The sequence below is a fragment of the Phyllobates terribilis genome, unplaced genomic scaffold (assembly GCF_046119375.1).
Source record: "Phyllobates terribilis strain yellow unplaced genomic scaffold, ASM4611937v1 Scaffold_95__1_contigs__length_6072419, whole genome shotgun sequence".
Taxonomy (NCBI): domain Eukaryota; kingdom Metazoa; phylum Chordata; class Amphibia; order Anura; family Dendrobatidae; genus Phyllobates; species Phyllobates terribilis.
The window spans coordinates 6,046,439-6,055,064 of record NW_027362855.1 but is presented as its reverse complement, the minus strand read 5'-3'; positions in this window follow the sequence as shown (position 1 = coordinate 6,055,064).

The following is an 8,626-nucleotide window of genomic DNA, read 5'->3' as shown; positions in this document are numbered from 1 at the left end:
CTGCTGAAGTGGACGTGTTGGATGCAGGTGTTAGGGTCCTGAGCTGTACTCCTTCCTTACCTGAGAGTGAGATGCCACATCTCTGGCTGAGATGCAACACCTCTGTGGCGACCGAACACTCAGGGGCGACACATAGAGTCCACCAAAGGTTTTTTCCTGTGGCAAAGTTGATCCAGTCTGCTAAAAGGCAGATCCTATTTTAGCGGCGTTGAAGTTGTGCTAGTTTCACATTAAAAATAAAAACTTATCTTACTAGGCCCAGTCCAAAAAATATTTTTTCCTGTGCCAAAAGTCATACAGTGCTATAAGCCAGCTACTATGTCAGTGGCGGTCAAATTCAGCTTGTACGCACAGTCTAATCTATATATATATATCTTTGGTTGGCAGGCAGAGTCCACCAAAGGTTTTTCACTGTGGCAAAGTTGATTCAGTCTGCTAAAAGGCAGATCCTATTTTAGTGGTGTTGAACTTGTACTGGTTTTACATTAAAAATAAAAACTTCTCTTACTAGGCCCAGTCCAAAAACTATTTTTCCTGTGCCAAAAGTCATGCAGTGCTATAAGCCAGCTACTACGTCAGTGGTTGTCAAAGTCAGCTTGTACGCACAGTCAAATCTATATATATTTTTGGTGACAGGCAGAGTCCACCGCAAATTTTTACTGTGGCAAAGTTGATCCAGTCTGCTAAAAGGCAGATCCTATTTTAGTGGTGTTGAACTTGTACTGGTTTTACATTAAAAATAAAAACTTCTCTTACTAGGCCCAGTCCAAAATATACTTTTTCCTGTGCCAAAAGTCATACAGTGCTATAAGCCAGCTACTACGTCAGTGGCGGTCAAATTCAGCTTGTACGCATAGTCAAACCTATATATAATTTTGGTTGGCAGGAAGAGTCCGCCAAAGGTTTTTCACTGTGACAAAGTTGATTCAGTCTGCTAAAAGGCAGATCCTATTTTAGTGGGGTTGAACTTGTCCTGGCTTCACAGTAAAAAAAATAAAAATCTTCTCTTACTAGGCCCAGTCCAAAAACTATTTTTTCCTGTGCCAAAAGTCATGCAGTGCTATAAGACAGCTACTACGTCAGTGGCGGTCAAATTCAGCTTGTACGCACCTTCAAACCTATATATATTTTTGGTTGGTAGGTAGAGTCCTCCAAAGGTTTTTCACTGTGGCAAAGTTGATCCAGTCTGCTAAAAGGCAGATCCTATTTTAGTAGTGTTGAACTTGTCCTGGTTTAACAGTAAAAAAATAAAAGCTTCTCTTACGAGGCCCAGTCGAAAATTTTTTTTTTCCTGTGCCAAAAGTCATGCAGTGCTATAAGCCAGCTACTATGTCAGTGGCAGTCAAATTCAGCTTGTACGCACAGTCAAACCTATATATATTTTTGGTTGGAAGGTAGATGACGTGCCCCCTGGGCCGTGGGGTACCCGTTGCCGGGCCGTTAGATGCTGGTGGAATGTCACAGTGGCTGTGACCCGGTCCGTGACCCAGGGTGGTCAATAAAAGGGGTTATGGATAGGGGATTTATAGAGTTTTTATAGAGTTTGTGATGCCACCTGTGGAATGCGGCTAAAGGGAGACGCCACTGCGGAGCAGTCGTCTGAAGCTGATATTACTGCAGCAGGGATGGTGTGGCTCTCCACAGGAAGAGCTAGCTCCAGGGCAGTGTAGATGATGTTGCAGATTGTGCTCGGCGTTGTAGTGCAGGGGTTGATGGTGAAACAAGAAGCACAGAGACAAGGAAGTGCAGTCCCAGGGTCTTTACTCACTGTTGTTGCAGTCCAGATTACAGGGATCCATGTAACTGCCCTCGTCGTCCTGTGTTTACTCAGTGAGGGGTTCGGTCTACCCCCAGGTAACTCCGGAGTACTTAGCAGGACCCCCTTCTGTGTCCTCTCTCTGGCCTTTTCTCTGCACTTCACACCTAGTATCTCCAATCCGGTACCCACGGGCCTTGGCGGGCGACGTCTGTTCCGTCCCCTGGGTCCTATGTGGCTACCTTCTCGGTGAGACTGGCGTGGACTTGTGGCTACAGGACTTAAAGTACTGCAGCCTTCAGTTTCTTGTTGGTCATAAAGTCCTCCGCTAGTTGAGGGACCTGTTCCCTTTAGATGGCCTGACCCCTCCACCGCCTGGCAGATGCGAGCATACAGGTGGCCTTCTGCATGGCCCGTACCCCTGGGGTCCTTTCTGTTCCTGGAGCCTTTCTCCTGCTCCCTCTCCTCTCTTCTCTCCTCTTCAAACCTGGGTCTCACTGACTAGGCCCTCCTCTGGAGCAGAGCTCCTGCAGAGCCTCTGCTCCTCCACTTCTCCTCTCTGACTGAACTCACTGAACTATGATGGCTTCCCAATTTATATCTTCCTCTCATGTGCTCCCCTAAGCTACTTCCTCCACCCACACCCACCATGTGCTTCCCCTTCTCTGGGTTCCCCCCACTCCAGCCAGGGACCAGGGACTGTGCTCTCCCTTAGGAGCAATCTCGCCCTGCCCTGCTGAAGTGGACGTGTTGGATGCAGGTGTTAGGGTCCTGAGCTGTACTCCTTCCTTACCTGAGAGTGGGATGCCACATCTCTTGCTGAGATGCAACACCTCTGTGGCGATCGAACCCTCAGGGGCGCCACATACCCCCCTGGTACAACAGGACGTCCGCGGGCTGGAACAGAGCAAAAACAATTTTAAAGACATGCAAATTTTAGATGCATCACATATAAGATCATAAACATAACATCTTTTCTTCCCTTTATGGGAGGCACATTTTCTTAAACGTTTCAGGTTACCATATCAAAACATTGTAAGACTTCTCTTTCTAATAAAACTCTCTTCATATATTATCAACACTTGTCATATAAAACACTTTTTCAGATAAAACATTTTTTATATTAACGGTTCCTTAACAAGTTACGGCATGTTCTGCAACCAGGTGTCCATCTTATTTAATAAGGTGCTAACTAGCGAACTGGAGTATGAGGGACCCGTCTGAAAACCCTCAACGTAGGCCCTAGGCGTGGCTGCAGGGCATAGGTGATCCAGGTGGTGGACCACGTCTTCGGCCACACCAAACGAGTTTTTGTTCTGAGGTCATTTGTTGTAGATTTATAAAACCAATAAGGGGCACTTTAGGAAGTGCAACTATTTACAAGATCAGTTCTTGGCTGCTCACAGTCCTCAGCCTGTCAGTCTTTGGTACCCTTACCGGGTAATTATGCACACAAAAACAAATAAACTTTTTCAAACTTGCAGCATTCCTGCTATACCCTTCCGGGCAACTTTATACAGTCCAAAAGTTCCAACTACTGTGCTTAGTAGTGGTGCTCCCTCCGGGGAAGCTCTTGTCCACTGTAGGCTGGCCCAGCCAGGTTTTCAGCGCTGTAGGGTGAGGAACTGCTCTCTTTCCCCACCCGGTGGACATTCAGGGCATACCAGCCCCTTCACCTCGGTGTCTGCTATAGGTGACGTAATCACTCGGATACAGGTTCCGGTCCGGGTGACCTTCTTTTAGGTGGGACTCCACGTCCCTCCGGTTCACAAAGAGGTCGCTCTCGGACTGCGGGTCCCTGATGAAGCCCCAACTTCACTATGGTCCCTTCGGCATGGGGACCGGATGCTGCTCTCTTGTCTTTGCGGACCCGGGCCTTCTCCATGTTGCGGGCCTCCTCCATCTTGCGGGCCTCCAGCTTCTCCCAACGCACCCGCCGGATGTGTCGCTCCCTCTCGAGCTGCTCCAGCTCCCTCCTGAAGTGCTCTTTTCTGTGGGCCGCCTCTGCTCTCGTTTCTTGGGGAAAACCTATGAGGTCTCCCCCAGGGATATCCCACAGGGTTATCCCACTCAAATTGATCCTCCTCACCTCGGGAGACGGCAGGGGGCAGGGGAGCTGGCAGGAGTGGGAGCCGATGGTCCTCCACCTCCGCGGACCAATCCCAGGACCAATCCCAGGGACGGCGTCTGCACACCCATTTGAGTGTCGGAGGAGGCGGTTCCTGCAAGGGGCCCAGGAGTGGGCCGGTGTTGCTGGTGCCCGGAGGTGACGGTTTCGGAGCCTGAAGGACGCCTAGGGCGGGCGCGCCTGGGGTCAGATGTCCTGGGAGGAGGGTCTGGAATGGATCCGCGTCTTCCGAGCCCGGGGGCAGAGGGCTTTGCTGGGGTGTTAGGAGCAGGCCGGTGTCAGTAGCGCCCGGGGACAGATATCCTGGGAGGAGGGTCCGGAATGGGTCCGCGTCTTCCGCGCCTGGGGGCAGAGGGCCTTGCTGGGGTGTTAGGAGCGGGCCGGTGTCAGTAGCGCCCAGGATCGGCGGTACCACCAGGGGACCCAGGAGCAGGTCAGCGGCTCTAGCGCTCAGGACAGGGAGACTCCTCTCACCTGCTCCCGCGGCCACTCTTGCGCTGCACTCTGCCTCCTGGCGCTGGTCCGGATCCACCAAGGCTGGGGTGCTGCCTGTACTGCCGGATCGCCAACCTTTCCACCATTTTTTTCTTCCAGCTTGTAATAGCATCTTGCTGGGCCCTCTCCATCCGCCGGTTCAGGTCTTCCATCCCGGCGCAGAGGAACTCTGAATCCTCCCGGGACAGCCTGGCAACTAACCCCTCCAAGGTGAGGGGCGCCTCCGGTTGTAACAGGTCACTGGCAGGGATTCCAGTCTCTCTTCCCTCCATCTTCCCTGCCGGGTATGGTCTGTCTGGATGGATCCAGACCACACCCTGTCTCCCAGTTTTATTCTTCCCTCTTCCATTTTTGGGGCGGTCCCATGTCTGCTTGCTGTCGGTCACACCTGGGGACGTCTCCTCCAGACCGATGGACAAGTCCAGGGTTATGGCCACAGTTGCAGTGGGTGGGCCGCGCTTTTGGCGCCATTCTGGGACCCGGCCCACGATGGGAGGCGATCTCTTGTTGTTGTTTGGCTCGCACATAATGGCGCCCGTTCTTCTGGGGTGGGCGCCACATTCAGTATTTAAACAGTCTCTAGGCGCACAATACCCTGTGATAACGGGTAGGTTACATATCCTGTTCGTGACGCCAAGTATGACGCGCACCCTGGGCAGTGGGGTACCCGGTGCCGGGCAGGTAGATGCTAGGGGAATGTCACAGTGGCGGTGACCCGGTCCGTGACCCATGGCGGTCAATAAAAGGGGTTATGGATAGGGGATTTATAGAGCTTTTATTGAGTTTGTGTCGCCACCTGTGGAATGCAGCTAAAGGGAGCTGCCGCTGCGGAGCAGTCCTCTGAAGCTGATATTACTGCAGCAGGGATGGTGTGGCTCTCCACAGGAAGAGCTAGCTCCAGGGCAGTGTAGATGATGTTGCAGGTTGCACTGGGCGTTGTAGTGCAGGGGTTGATGGCGCAGCAAGAAACACAGAGACAAGGAAGTGCAGTCCCAGGGTCTTTACTCACAGTTGTTGCAGTCCAGATTACAGGGATCCATGTAACTGCCCTCGTCGTCCTGTGTTTACTCAGTGAGGTATTCGGTCTACCCCCAGGTGACTCCGAAGTACTTAGGAAGACCCCCTTCTGTGTCCTCTCTCTGTCCTTTTCCCTGCACCTCACACCTAGTATCTCCAATCCGGTACCCACGGGCCTTGGCGGGCGACGTCTGTTCCGTCCCCTGGGTCCTATGTGGCTACCTTCTCGGTGAGACTGGCATGGACTTGTGGCTACAGGACTTAAATTACTGCAGCCTCCGGTTTCTAGTTGGGCATAAAGTCCTCCGCTAGTTGAGGGACTGGTTCCCTTTAGATGGCCTGACCCCTCCACCGCCTGGCAGATGCGGGCGTACTGGTGGCCTTCTGCACGGCCCGTACCACTGGGGTCCTTTCTGGTCCTGGAGCCTTTCTCCTGCTCCCTCTCCTCTCTTCTCTCCTCTTCAAACCTGGGCCTCACTGACTAGGCCCGCCTCTGGAGCAGAGCTCCTGCAGTGCCTCTGCTCCTCCACTTCTCCTCCTCTGACTGAACTCACTGAACTAAGATGGCTTCCCAAGTTATATCTTCCTCTCATGTGCTCCCCTAAGCTACTTCCTCCACCCACACCCACCATGTGGTTCCCCCTCTCTGGGTTCCCCCCACTCCAGCCAGTGACCATGGACTGTGCTCTCCCTTAGGAGCAATCTTGCCCTGCCCTGCTGAAGTGGAAGTGTTGGATGCAGGTGTTAGGGTCCTGAGCTGTACTCCTTCCTTACCTGAGAGTGAGATGCCACATCTCTGGCTGAGATGCAACACCTCTGTGGCGACCGAACCCTCAGGGGCGCCACATAGAGTCCACCAAAGGTTTTTTCCTGTGGCAAAGTTGATCCAGTCTGCTAAAAGGCAGATCCTATTTTAGCGGCGTTGAAGTTGTGCTAGTTTCACATTAAAAATAAAAACTTCTCTTACTAGGCCCAGTCCAAAAACTATTTTTTCCTGTGCCAAAAGTCATACAGTGCTGTAAGCCAGCTACTACTTCAGTGGCGGTCAAATTCAGCTTGTACACAGTCAAACCTATATATATTTTTGGTTGGCAGGCAGAGTCCACCAAAGGTTTTTTACTGTGGCAAAGTTGATCCAGTTTGCTAAAAGGCAGATCCTATTTTAGTGGCTTTGAATTTGTCCTGGTTTCACATAAAAAAAATAAAAACTTCTCTTAATAGGCCCAGTCCAAAAAATATTTTTTCCTGTGCCAAAAGTCATGCAGTGCTATAAGCCAGCTACTACTTCAGTGGCGGTCAAATTCAGCTTGTACGCACAGTCAAACCTATATATATTTTTGGTTGGTAGGTAGATGACGTGCCCCCTGGGCCGTGGGGTACCCGTTGCCGGGCCGGTAGATGCTGGGGGAATGTCACAGTGGCGGTGACCTGGTCCGTGACCCTGGGCGGTCAATAAAAGGGGTTATGGATAGGGGATTTATAGAGTTTTTATAGAGTTCGTGACGCCACCTGTGGAATGCGGCTAAAGGGAACCGCCACTGCGGAGCAGTCCTCTGTAGCTGATATTACTGCAGCAGGGATGGTGTGGCTCTCCACAGGAAGAGCTAGCTCCAGGGCAGTGTAGATGATGTTGCAGGTTGTGCTGGGCGTTGTAGTGCAGGGGTTGATGGCGCAGCCAGAAACACAGAGACAAGGAAGTGCAGTCCCAGGGTCTTTACTCACAGTTGTTGCAGTCCAGATTACAGGGATCCATGTAACTGCCCTCGTCGTCCTGTGTTTACTCAGGGAGGGGTTCGGTCTACCCCCAGGTAACACCGCAGTACTTAGCAGGACCCCCTTCTGTGTCCTCTCTCTGGCCTTTTCCCTGCACCTCACACCTAGTATCTCCAATCCTGTACCTGCGGGCCTTGGCGGGCGACGTCTGTTCCGTCCCCTGGGTCCTATGTGGCTACCGTCTCGGTGAGACTGGCGTGGGTTTGTGGCTACAGGACTTAAAGTGCTGCAGCCTCCGGTTTCTAGTTGGGCATAAAGTCCTCCGCTAGTTGAGGGACTGGTTCCCTTTAGATGGCCTGACCCCTCCACCGCCTGGCAGATACGGGCGTACGGGTGGCGTTCCGCACGGCCGGTACCCCTGGGGTCCTTTCTGTTCCTGGAGCCTTTCTCTTGCTCCCTCTCCTCTCTTCTCTCCTTCTCTTCATACCTGGGCCTCACTGACTAGGCCCGCCTCTGGAGCAGAGCTCCTGCAGAGCCTATGCTCCTCCACTTCTCCTCTGACTGAACTCACTGAACTAAGATGGCTTCCCAATTTATATCTTCCTCTCATGTGCTCCCCTAAGCTACTTCCTCCACCCACACCCACCATGTGGTTCCCCTTCTCTGGGTTCCCCCCCACTCCAGCCAGGGACCAGGGACTGTGCTCTTCCTTAGGAGCAATCTCGCCCTGCCCTGCTGAAGTGGACGTGTTGGATGCAGGTGTTAGGGTCCTGAGCTGTACTCCTTCCTTACCTGAGAGTGAGATGCCACATCTCTGGCTGAGATGCAACACCTCTGTGGCGACCGAACACTCAGGGGCGACACATAGAGTCCACCAAAGGTTTTTTCCTGTGGCAATGTTGATCCAGTCTGCTAAAAGGCAGATCCTATTTTAGCGGCGTTGAAGTTGTGCTAGTTTCACATTAAAAATAAAAACTTCTCTTACTAGGCCCAGTCCAAAAAATATTTTTTCCTGTGCCAAAAGTCATACAGTGCTATAAGCCAGCTACTATGTCAGTGGCGGTCAAATTCAGCTTGTATGCACAGTCAAATCTATATATATATATCTTTGGTTGGCAAGCAGAGTCCACCAAAGGTTTTTCACTGTGGCAAAGTTGATCCAGTCTGCTAAAAGGCAGATCTTATTTTAGTGGTGTTGAACTTGTCTTGGTTTCACAGTAAAAAAAATAAAAATCTTCTCTTACTAGGCCCAGTCCAAAAACTATTTTTTTCTGTGCTGGCTTAGCTACTAAATTAGTGGCGGTCAAATTCAGCTTGTACGCACAGTGTGGCGCCCCTGAGGGTTAGGTCGCCACAGAGGTATTGCATCTCACCCAGACGTGTGGTATCTCACTCTCAGGTAAGGAAGGAGTATGTCTCAGGACCCTAACACTACATCCACTACACCACATTTCCGGGGGACAGGGCGACAATGCTCCTACGGGAGAGCACAACTGTCCCTGATCCCTGGCTGGAGT